Below are 10921 nucleotides of genomic sequence, written 5' to 3' on the forward strand. Positions count from 1 at the left end.
GCCGATGAACCGAGGCTTAAACTTAGGAGAAGAAACCCTCATAGGGACAAAACGAGAAGACAACCACACCAAGTCCCCAACACAAAGCCGAGGACCAACACGACGACGGCGGTTGGCAAAAAGCTGAGTCTTCTCCTGGGACAACTTCAAATTGTCCACCACCTGCCCCCAAATCTGATGCAACCTCTCCACCACAGTATCCACTCCAGGACAATCCGAAGATTCCACTTGACCGGAGGAAAATCGAGGATGAAACCCCAAATTACAGAAAAAAGGGGACACCAAGGTGGCAGAGCTGGCCCGATTATTGAGGGCGAACTCCGCCAAAGGCAAAAAAGCAACCCAATCATCCTGATCCGCAGACACAAAACACCTCAAATATGTCTCCAAGGTCTGATTAGTCCGCTCGGTCTGGCCATTAGTCTGAGGATGGAAAGCAGACGAAAAAGACAAATCTATGCCCATCCTAGCACAGAATGCCCGCCAAAATCTAGACACGAATTGGGTCCCTCTGTCAGAAACGATATTCTCAGGAATACCATGCAAACGAACAACATTTTGAAAAAACAGAGGAACCAACTCGGAAGAAGAAGGCAACTTAGGCAAGGGAACCAGATGGACCATCTTAGAGAAACGGTCACACACCACCCAGATGACAGACATCTTCTGAGAAACAGGCAGATCCGAAATAAAATCCATCGAGATGTGCGTCCAAGGCCTCTTCGGGATAGGCAAGGGCAACAACAATCCACTAGCCCGAGAACAACAAGGCTTGGCCCGAGCACAAACGTCACAAGACTGCACAAAGCCTCGCACATCTCGTGACAGGGAAGGCCACCAGAAGGACCTTGCCACCAAATCCCTGGTACCAAAGATTCCAGGATGACCTGCCAACGCAGAAGAATGAACCTCAGAGATGACTCTACTGGTCCAATTATCAGGAACAAACAGTCTACCAGGTGGGCAACGATCAGGTCTATCCGCCTGAAACTCCTGCAAGGCCCGCCGCAGGTCTGGAGAAACGGCAGACAATATCACGCCATCTTTAAGGATACCTGTGGGCTCAGAATTACCAGGGGAGTCAGGCTCAAAACTCCTAGAAAGGGCATCCGCCTTAACATTCTTAGAACCCGGTAGGTACGACACCACAAAATTAAACCGAGAGAAAAACAACGACCAGCGCGCCTGTCTAGGATTCAGGCGCCTGGCAGACTCAAGGTAAATTAAATTTTTGTGGTCAGTCAATACCACCACCTGATGTCTGGCCCCCTCAAGCCAGTGACGCCACTCCTCAAAAGCCCACTTCATGGCCAAAAGCTCCCGATTCCCAATATCATAATTCCGCTCGGCGGGCGAAAATTTACGGGAAAAAAAAGCACAAGGTCTCATCACGGAGCAGTCGGAACTTCTCTGCGACAACACCGCCCCAGCTCCGATTTCAGAAGCGTCGACCTCAACCTGAAAAGGAAGAGCAACATCAGGCTGACGCAACACTGGGGCGGAAGAAAAGTGTCGCTTGAGCTCCCGAAAGGCCTCCACAGCATCAGGGGACCAATCAGCAACATCAGCACCCTTCTTAGTCAAATCAGTCAATGGTTTTACAACATCAGAAAAACCAGCAATAAATCGACGATAAAAGTTAGCAAAGCCCAAAAATTTCTGAAGACTCTTAAGAGAAGAGGGTTGCGTCCAATCACCAATAGCCTGAACCTTGACAGGATCCATCTCGATGGAAGAGGGGGAAAAAATGTATCCCAAGAAAGAAATCTTTTGAACCCCAAAAACACACTTAGAACCCTTCACACACAAGGAATTAGACCGCAAAACCTGAAAAACCCTCCTGACCTGCTGGACATGAGAGTCCCAGTCATCCGAAAAAATCAGAATATCATCCAGATACACAATCATAAATTTATCCAAATAATCGCGGAAAATGTCATGCATAAAGGACTGGAAGACTGAAGGGGCATTTGAAAGACCAAAAGGCATCACCAAATACTCAAAATGGCCCTCGGGCGTATTAAATGCGGTTTTCCACTCATCCCCCTGCTTGATTCGCACCAAATTATACGCCCCACGGAGATCAATCTTAGAGAACCACTTGGCCCCCTTTTTACGAGCAAACAAATCAGTAAGCAGTGGTAACGGATATTGATATTTAACCGTGATTTTATTCAAAAGTCGATAATCAATACACGGCCTCAAAGAGCCGTCTTTCTTAGACACAAAGAAAAAACCGGCTCCTAAGGGAGATGACGAAGGACGAATATGTCCCTTTTCCAAGGACTCCTTTATATATTCTCGCATAGCAGCGTGTTCAGGCACAGACAGATTAAATAAACGACCCTTAGGGTATTTACTACCCGGAATCAAGTCTATGGCACAATCGCACTCCCGGTGCGGAGGTAGTGAACCAACCTTGGGTTCTTCAAAAACTTCACGAAAGTCAGACAAGAATTCAGGAATCTCAGAGGGAATAGATGATGAAATGGAAACCAAAGGTACGTCCCCATGAGTTCCTTTACATCCCCAGCTTAACACAGACATAGCTCTCCAGTCGAGGACTGGGTTATGAGATTGCAGCCATGGCAATCCCAGCACCAAAACATCATGTAGATTATACAGCACCAGAAAGCGAATAACCTCCTGGTGATCCGGATTAACACGCATAGTCACTTGTGTCCAGTATTGTGGTTTATTACTAGCCAATGGGGTGGAGTCAATCCCTTTCAGAGGTATCGGAGCCTCCAGTGGCTCCAAATCATACCCACAGCGTTTGGCAAAGGACCAATCCATAAGACTCAAAGCAGCGCCAGAGTCGACATAGGCGTCCGCGGTAATAGATGACAAAGAACAAATCAGGGTCACAGATAGAATAAACTTAGACTGTAAAGTGCTAATTGAAACAGACTTGTCAGGCTTCTTAGTACGCTTAAAGCATGCTGATATAACATGAGTTGAATCACCACAATAGAAGCACAACCCATTTTTTCGTCTAAAATTCTGCCGCTCGCTTCTGGACAGAATTCTATCACATTGCATATTTTCTGGCGTTTTCTCAGTAGACACCGCCAAATGGTGCACAGGTTTGCGCTCCCGCAGACGCCTATCGATCTGAATAGCCATCGTCATGGACTCATTCAGACTCGCAGGCACAGGGAACCCCACCATAACATCCTTAATGGCATCAGAGAGACCTTCTCTGAAAATCGCCGCCAGGGCGCACTCATTCCACTGAGTAAGCACAGACCATTTGCGGAATTTTTGGCAGTATATTTCAGCTTCATCTTGCCCCTGAGACAAGGACATCAAGGCCTTTTCCGCCTGAAGCTCTAAATGAGGTTCCTCATAAAGCAACCCCAAGGCCAGAAAAAACGCATCCACATTGAGCAACGCAGGATCCTCTGGTGCCAATGCAAAAGCCCAGTCTTGAGGGTCGCCCCGGAGCAAGGAAATTACAATCCTGACCTGCTGTGCAGGGTCTCCGGCAGAGCGAGACTTCAGGGACAAAAACAATTTGCAATTATTTTTAAAATTTTGAAAGTGAGATCTATTCCCCGAGAAGAATTCAGGCAAAGGAATTCTAGGCTCAGACATAGGTGCATGAACAACAAAATCTTGCAAATTTTGTACCTTTGTGGCGAGATTATTCAAACCTGTAGCTACACTCTGAAGATCCATTTGAAACAGGTGAACACAGAGCCATTCAAGGATTAGAAAGAGAGAAAGAGAGGAAGGCTGCAGTATAGGCAGACTAGCAAGTGATTCAATTAAGAGCACACTCAGAACTAGAGGAAAAAAAAAAAAAAAAATTGTAGCAGACTTCTTTTTTCTCTCCTTTCTCAGCCAGTAATTTAACCCTTTTTTTTTTTTTTGGCCGGTCAAACTGTCATGGTTCTCAATGGCGGGAGAACATAGCCCAGCATATATGAGAACCAGCTCTTGGAAGATGGAAACTATACTGACCATGAACTAAACCTGCCGCACAACTAGAAGTGGCCGGGTAGCATGCCTACGTTTTTTAACCCTAGATGCCCAGCGCCAGCCGGAGAACTACCTAATCCTAGCAGAGGAAGACAGTCCTGGCTCACCTCTAGAGAAATTTTCCCAAAAGGCAGACAGAGGCCCCCACATATATTGGCGGTGATTTTAGATGAAATGACAAACGTAGTATGAAAATAGGTTTAGCAAAATCGAGGTCCGCTTTCTAGATAGCAGGAAGACAGAAAGGACACTCTCATGGTCAGCAGAAAACCCTATCAAAACACCATCCAGAAATTCCTTTAAGACTCTAGCATTAACTCATAACACCAGGGTGGCAATTTCCGATCACAAGAGCTTTCCAGACACAGTAACGAAACAGCAGCTGTGAACAGGAACAAAATGCAAAAACACACAAGGACAAAAGTCCAACTTAGCTGGGAGTTGTCTAGTAGCAGGAACAAGCACAGAAGGCTTCTGATTACATTGTTGACCGGCAAGAAACTGACAGAGGAGCAAGGTTATATAGCGACTCCCACGACCTGATAGGAGCAGGTGAACAGAGGGGATGATGCACACAAGTTCAATTCCACAAGTGGCCACCGGGGGAGCCCAGAATCCAATTTCACAACACCTTTCAGCTTGTGCGCCAGTCTTGACTCCTGGGTGTGCCACCTCTCTCTCTCTAATTGTGGGCCATAGAAAGCCTATTTATTTTTTTCCTTCATTTGTGTTCTAAAATCTACCTCAACACAAAAACACTACATCAATCAGTGGGAGAAAAATATTGGCCTCAGTCAGGGCTTGTGTGCCACTCCTGTGCGTGTCATCTCTCATTCAGTGGGCCATAGAAAGCCTTTTTTTTTTATATTATTTGGTTTCTAAAGTCTCCCTGAAAAAAAAAAAAAAAAAACATAAAAAAACAGTGGGAGAGTAATATTGCCCTTTCAGCTTGTGCGCCAGTCTTGACTCCTGGGTGTGCCACCTCTCTCTCTCTAATTGTGGGCCATAGAAAGCCTATTTATTTTTTTCCTTCATTTGTGTTCTAAAATCTACCTCAACACAAAAACACTACATCAATCAGTGGGAGAAAAATATTGGCCTCAGTCAGGGCTTGTGTGCCACTCCTGTGCGTGCCATCTCTCATTCAGTGGGCCATAGAAAGCCTTTTTTTTTGTTTTTTTTTAATATTATTTGGTTTCTAAAGTCTCCCTGAAAATAAAAAATAAAAAAACTTAAAAAAACAGTGGGAGAGTAATATTGCCCTTTCAGCTTGTGCGCCAGTCTTGACTCCTGGGTGTGCCACCTCTCTCTCTCTAATTGTGGGCCATAGAAAGCCTATTTATTTTTTTCCTTCATTTGTGTTCTAAAATCTACCTCAACACAAAAACACTACATCAATCAGTGGGAGAAAAATATTGGCCTCAGTCAGGGCTTGTGTGCCACTCCTGTGCGTGTCATCTCTCATTCAGTGGGCCATAGAAAGCCTTTTTTTTTGTTTTTTTTTAATATTATTTGGTTTCTAAAGTCTCCCTGAAAAAAAAAAAAAAAAACATAAAAAAACAGTGGGAGAGTAATATTGCCCTTTCAGCTTGTGCGCCAGTCTTGACTCCTGGGTGTGCCACCTCTCTCTCTCTAATTGTGGGCCATAGAAAGCCTATTTATTTTTTTCCTTCATTTGTGTTCTAAAATCTACCTCAACACAAAAACACTACATCAATCAGTGGGAGAAAAATATTGGCCTCAGTCAGGGCTTGTGTGCCACTCCTGTGCGTGTCATCTCTCATTCAGTGGGCCATAGAAAGCCTTTTTTTTTGTTTTTTTTTAATATTATTTGGTTTCTAAAGTCTCCCTGAAAAAAAAAAAAAAAACCATAAAAAAACAGTGGGAGAGTAATATTGCCCTTTCAGCTTGTGCGCCAGTCTTGACTCCTGGGTGTGCCACCTCTCTCTCTCTAATTGTGGGCCATAGAAAGCCTATTTATTTTTTTCCTTCATTTGTGTTCTAAAATCTACCTCAACACAAAAACACTACATCAATCAGTGGGAGAAAAATATTGGCCTCAGTCAGGGCTTGTGTGCCACTCCTGTGCGTGTCATCTCTCATTCAGTGGGCCATAGAAAGCCTTTTTTTTTGTTTTTTTTTTAATATTATTTGGTTTCTAAAGTCTCCCTGAAAAAAAAAAAAAAAAAAACATAAAAAAACAGTGGGAGAGTAATATTGCCCTTTCAGCTTGTGCGCCAGTCTTGACTCCTGGGTGTGCCACCTCTCTCTCTCTAATTGTGGGCCATAGAAAGCCTATTTATTTTTTTCCTTCATTTGTGTTCTAAAATCTACCTCAACACAAAAACACTACATCAATCAGTGGGAGAAAAATATTGGCCTCAGGCCGGCGTCACACTGGCGAGTTTTACGGACGTAAGAGCGCAGAAACTACGTCCGTAAAACTCGCATAACATACGGCACAATTATTCTCAATGGGGCTGCTCCTATTAGCCGTATATTACGGTTCAGTATTATACGGCTTTCTACGGCCGTACAAAATCGCAGCATGCTGCGTTTGTCAGCGTACTGCGCAAAAAAATCGCCAATGAAAGTCTATGGGGGCGAGAAAAATACGGATTCCACACGGACCAGCAGTGTGACTTGCGAGAAATACGCAGCGCTGTTAGTGAAAAGTCGGTAATTCAATTGCCGGCTTTTCATTTCTCCTGCACAAACCCGACAGGATATGAGACATGGTTTACATACAGTAAACCATCTCATATCCCCCTTTTTTTTGCATATTCCACACTACTAATGTTAGTAGTGTGTATGTGCAAAATTTCAGCGCTGTAGCTGCTAAACTAAAGGGTTAAATGGCGGAAAAAATTGGCGTGGGCTCCCGCGCAAATTTCTCCGCCAGAGCGGTAAAGCCAGTGACTGAGGGCAGATATTAATAGCCAGGAGAGGGTCCATGGTTATTGGCCCCCCGTGGCTAAAAACATCTGCCCCCAGCCACCCCAGAAAAGGCACATCTGGAAGATGCGCCTATTCTGGCACTTGGCCACTCTCTTCCCACTCCCTGTAGCGGTGGGATATGGGGTAATGAAGGGTTAATGCCACCTTGCTATTGGAAGGTGACATTAAGCCAGATTAATAATGGAGAGGCGTCAATTATGACACCTATCCATTATTAATCCAATTGTTGGAAAGGGTTAAAAAACACACACACACATGATTAAAAAGGATTTTAATGAAATAAACACAGCGGTTGTTGTAATAATTTATTGTTCTCTCAAATCCATTTGCAGTCCCTCGCTTGGCAACATAATAAACGCACAAGATACATACCTTCTGATGTACTGTCAGGTCCAACGATGTAATCCATCTGAAGGGGTTAACTAATATTACAAGCAGGAGCCCTGCTATAATGCAGCTGTGCTCCGTGCTTGTAATTCCCCTGCGAATGAATGAAATGTAGGTCATTGACCTACATTTCATTCATTCGCGGTGAGGCGCCCTCTGGTGGATGTTCTCATGAACTGCAGCCTGGGAACTTTTTCCCACGCTCCAGGTCATATGAGGACATCCACCAGGGGGCGCATCACCGCGAATGAATGAAATGTAGGTCAATGACCTACATTTCATTCATTCGCAGGGGAATTACAAGCACGGAGCACAGCTGCATTATAGCAGGGCTCCTGCTTGTAATATTAGTTAACCCCTTCAGATGGATTACATCGTTGGACCTGACAGTACATCAGAAGGTATGTATCTTGTGCGTTTATTATGTTGCCAAGCGAGGGACTGCAAATGGATTTGAGAGAACAATAAATTATTACAACAACCGCTGTGTTTATTTCATTAAAATCCTTTTTAATCATGTGTGTGTGTGTTTTTTAACCCTTTCCAACAATTGGATTAATAATGGATAGGTGTCATAATTGACGCCTCTCCATTATTAATCTGGCTTAATGTCACCTTCCAATAGCAAGGTGGCATTAACCCTTCATTACCCCATATCCCACCGCTACAGGGAGTGGGAAGAGAGTGGCCAAGTGCCAGAATAGGCACATCTTCCAGATGTGCCTTTTCTGGGGTGGCTGGGGGCAGATGTTTTTAGCCAAGGGGGGGCCAAAAACCATGGACCCTCTCCTGGCTATTAATATCTGCCCTCAGTCACTGGCTTTACCGCTCTGGCGGAGAAAATTGCGCGGGAGCCCACGCCAATTTTTTCCGCCATTTAACCCTTTATTTTAGCAGCTACAGCGCTGAAATTTTGCACATACACACTACTAACATTAGTAGTGTGGAATATGCAAAAAAAAAGGGGATATGAGATGGTTTACTGTATGTAAACCATGTCTCATATCCTGTCGGGTTTGTGCAGGAGAAATGAAAAGCCGGCAATTGAATTACCGGCTGTTCACAGATATCGCGCTGAATGAAATCTAAATACAGAATATATATATATATGTGTCTCAATGACATATATATATATACTGTATATATGTTTTAATGAACATTTGAGCACATAAATCCATTAGATGTCGGTTTTGCAAGCCTGCGCGAAAATATCGCAGTACGGATGCCATACGGATTACATACGGAGGATGCCATGCGCAAAATACGCTGACACACCCTGCCTACGGATCACTATTTTGGGAACATTTCACCGTATTTCGGCCGTATTACGGCCGTAAAATACGGACCGTATTGTCTTACGCCGAGTGACGCCGGCCTCAGTCAGGGCTTGTGTGCCACTCCTGTGCGTGCCATCTCTCATTCAGTGGGCCATAGAAAGCCTTTTTTTTTGTTTTTTTTTAATATTATTTGGTTTCTAAAGTCTCCCTGAAAAAAAAAAAAAAAAACCATAAAAAAACAGTGGGAGAGTAATATTGCCCTTTCAGCTTGTGCGCCAGTCTTGACTCCTGGGTGTGCCACCTCTCTCTCTCTAATTGTGGGCCATAGAAAGCCTATTTATTTTTTTCCTTCATTTGTGTTCTAAAATCTACCTCAACACAAAAACACTACATCAATCAGTGGGAGAAAAATATTGGCCTCAGTCAGGGCTTGTGTGCCACTCCTGTGCGTGCCATCTCTCATTCAGTGGGCCATAGAAAGCCTTTTTTTTTGTTTTTTTTTAATATTATTTGGTTTCTAAAGTCTCCCTGAAAATAAAAAAAAAAAAACTTAAAAAAACAGTGGGAGAGTAATATTGCCCTTTCAGCTTGTGCGCCAGTCTTGACTCCTGGGTGTGCCACCTCTCTCTCTCTAATTGTGGGCCATAGAAAGCCTATTTATTTTTTTCCTTCATTTGTGTTCTAAAATCTACCTCAACACAAAAACACTACATCAATCAGTGGGAGAAAAATATTGGCCTCAGTCAGGGCTTGTGTGCCACTCCTGTGCGTGTCATCTCTCATTCAGTGGGCCATAGAAAGCCTTTTTTTTTAATATTATTTGGTTTCTAAAGTCTCCCTGAAAAAAAAAAAAAAAAAAAACATAAAAAAACAGTGGGAGAGTAATATTGCCCTTTCAGCTTGTGCGCCAGTCTTGACTCCTGGGTGTGCCACCTCTCTCTCTCTAATTGTGGGCCATAGAAAGCCTATTTATTTTTTTCCTTCATTTGTGTTCTAAAATCTACCTCAACACAAAAACACTACATCAATCAGTGGGAGAAAAATATTGGCCTCAGTCAGGGCTTGTGTGCCACTCCTGTGCGTGCCATCTCTCATTCAGTGGGCCATAGAAAGCCTTTTTTTTTGTTTTTTTTTAATATTATTTGGTTTCTAAAGTCTCCCTGAAAAAAAAAAAAAAAAAACATAAAAAAACAGTGGGAGAGTAATATTGCCCTTTCAGCTTGAGCGCCAGTCTTGACTCCTGGGTGTGCCACCTCTCTCTCTCTAATTGTGGGCCATAGAAAGCCTATTTATTTTTTTCCTTCATTTGTGTTTTAAAATCTACCTCAACACAAAAACACTACATCAATCAGTGGGAGAAAAATATTGGCCTCAGTCAGGGCTTGTGTGCCACTCCTGTGCGTGTCATCTCTCATTCTGTGGGCCATAGAAAGCCTTTTTTTTTGTTTTTTTTTAAATATTATTTGGTTTCTAAAGTCTCCCTGAAAATAAAAAAAAAAAACTTAAAAAAACAGTGGGAGAGTAATATTGCCCTTTCAGCTTGTGCGCCAGTCTTGACTCCTGGGTGTGCCACCTCTCTCTCTCTAATTGTGGGCCATAGAAAGCCTATTTATTTTTTTCCTTCATTTGTGTTTTAAAATCTACCTCAACACAAAAACACTACATCAATCAGTGGGAGAAAAATATTGGCCTCAGTCAGGGCTTGTGTGCCACTCCTGTGCGTGTCATCTCTCATTCAGTGGGCCATAGAAAGCCTTTTTTTTTTTTTTTTTTTTAATATTATTTGGGTTCTAAAGTCTCCCTGAAAATAAAAAAAAAAAAACTTAAAAAAACAGTGGGAGAGTAATATTGCCCTTTCAGCTTGTGCGCCAGTCTTGACTCCTGAGTGTGCCACCTCTCTCTCTCTAATTGTGGGCCATAGAAAGCCTATTTATTTTTTTCCTTCATTTGTGTTTTAAAATCTACCTCAACACAAAAACACTACATCAATCAGTGGGAGAAAAATATTGGCCTCAGTCAGGGCTTGTGTGCCACTCCTGTGCGTGTCATCTCTCATTCAGTGGGCCATAGAAAGCCTTTTTTTTTTGTTTTTTTTTAATATTATTTGGTTTCTAAAGTCTCCCTGAAAATAAAAAAAAAAAAACTTAAAAAAACAGTGGGAGAGTAATATTGCCCTTTCAGCTTGTGCGCCAGTCTTGACTCCTGGGTGTGCCACCTCTCTCTCTGTAATTGTGGGCCATAGAAAGCCTATTTATTTTTTTCCTTCATTTGTGTTTTAAAATCTACCTCAACACAAAAACACTACATCAATCAGT

Source organism: Ranitomeya variabilis, chromosome 2 (genome assembly GCF_051348905.1).
Source record: "Ranitomeya variabilis isolate aRanVar5 chromosome 2, aRanVar5.hap1, whole genome shotgun sequence".
In the NCBI taxonomy this organism is placed as follows: Eukaryota; Metazoa; Chordata; class Amphibia; order Anura; family Dendrobatidae; genus Ranitomeya; species Ranitomeya variabilis.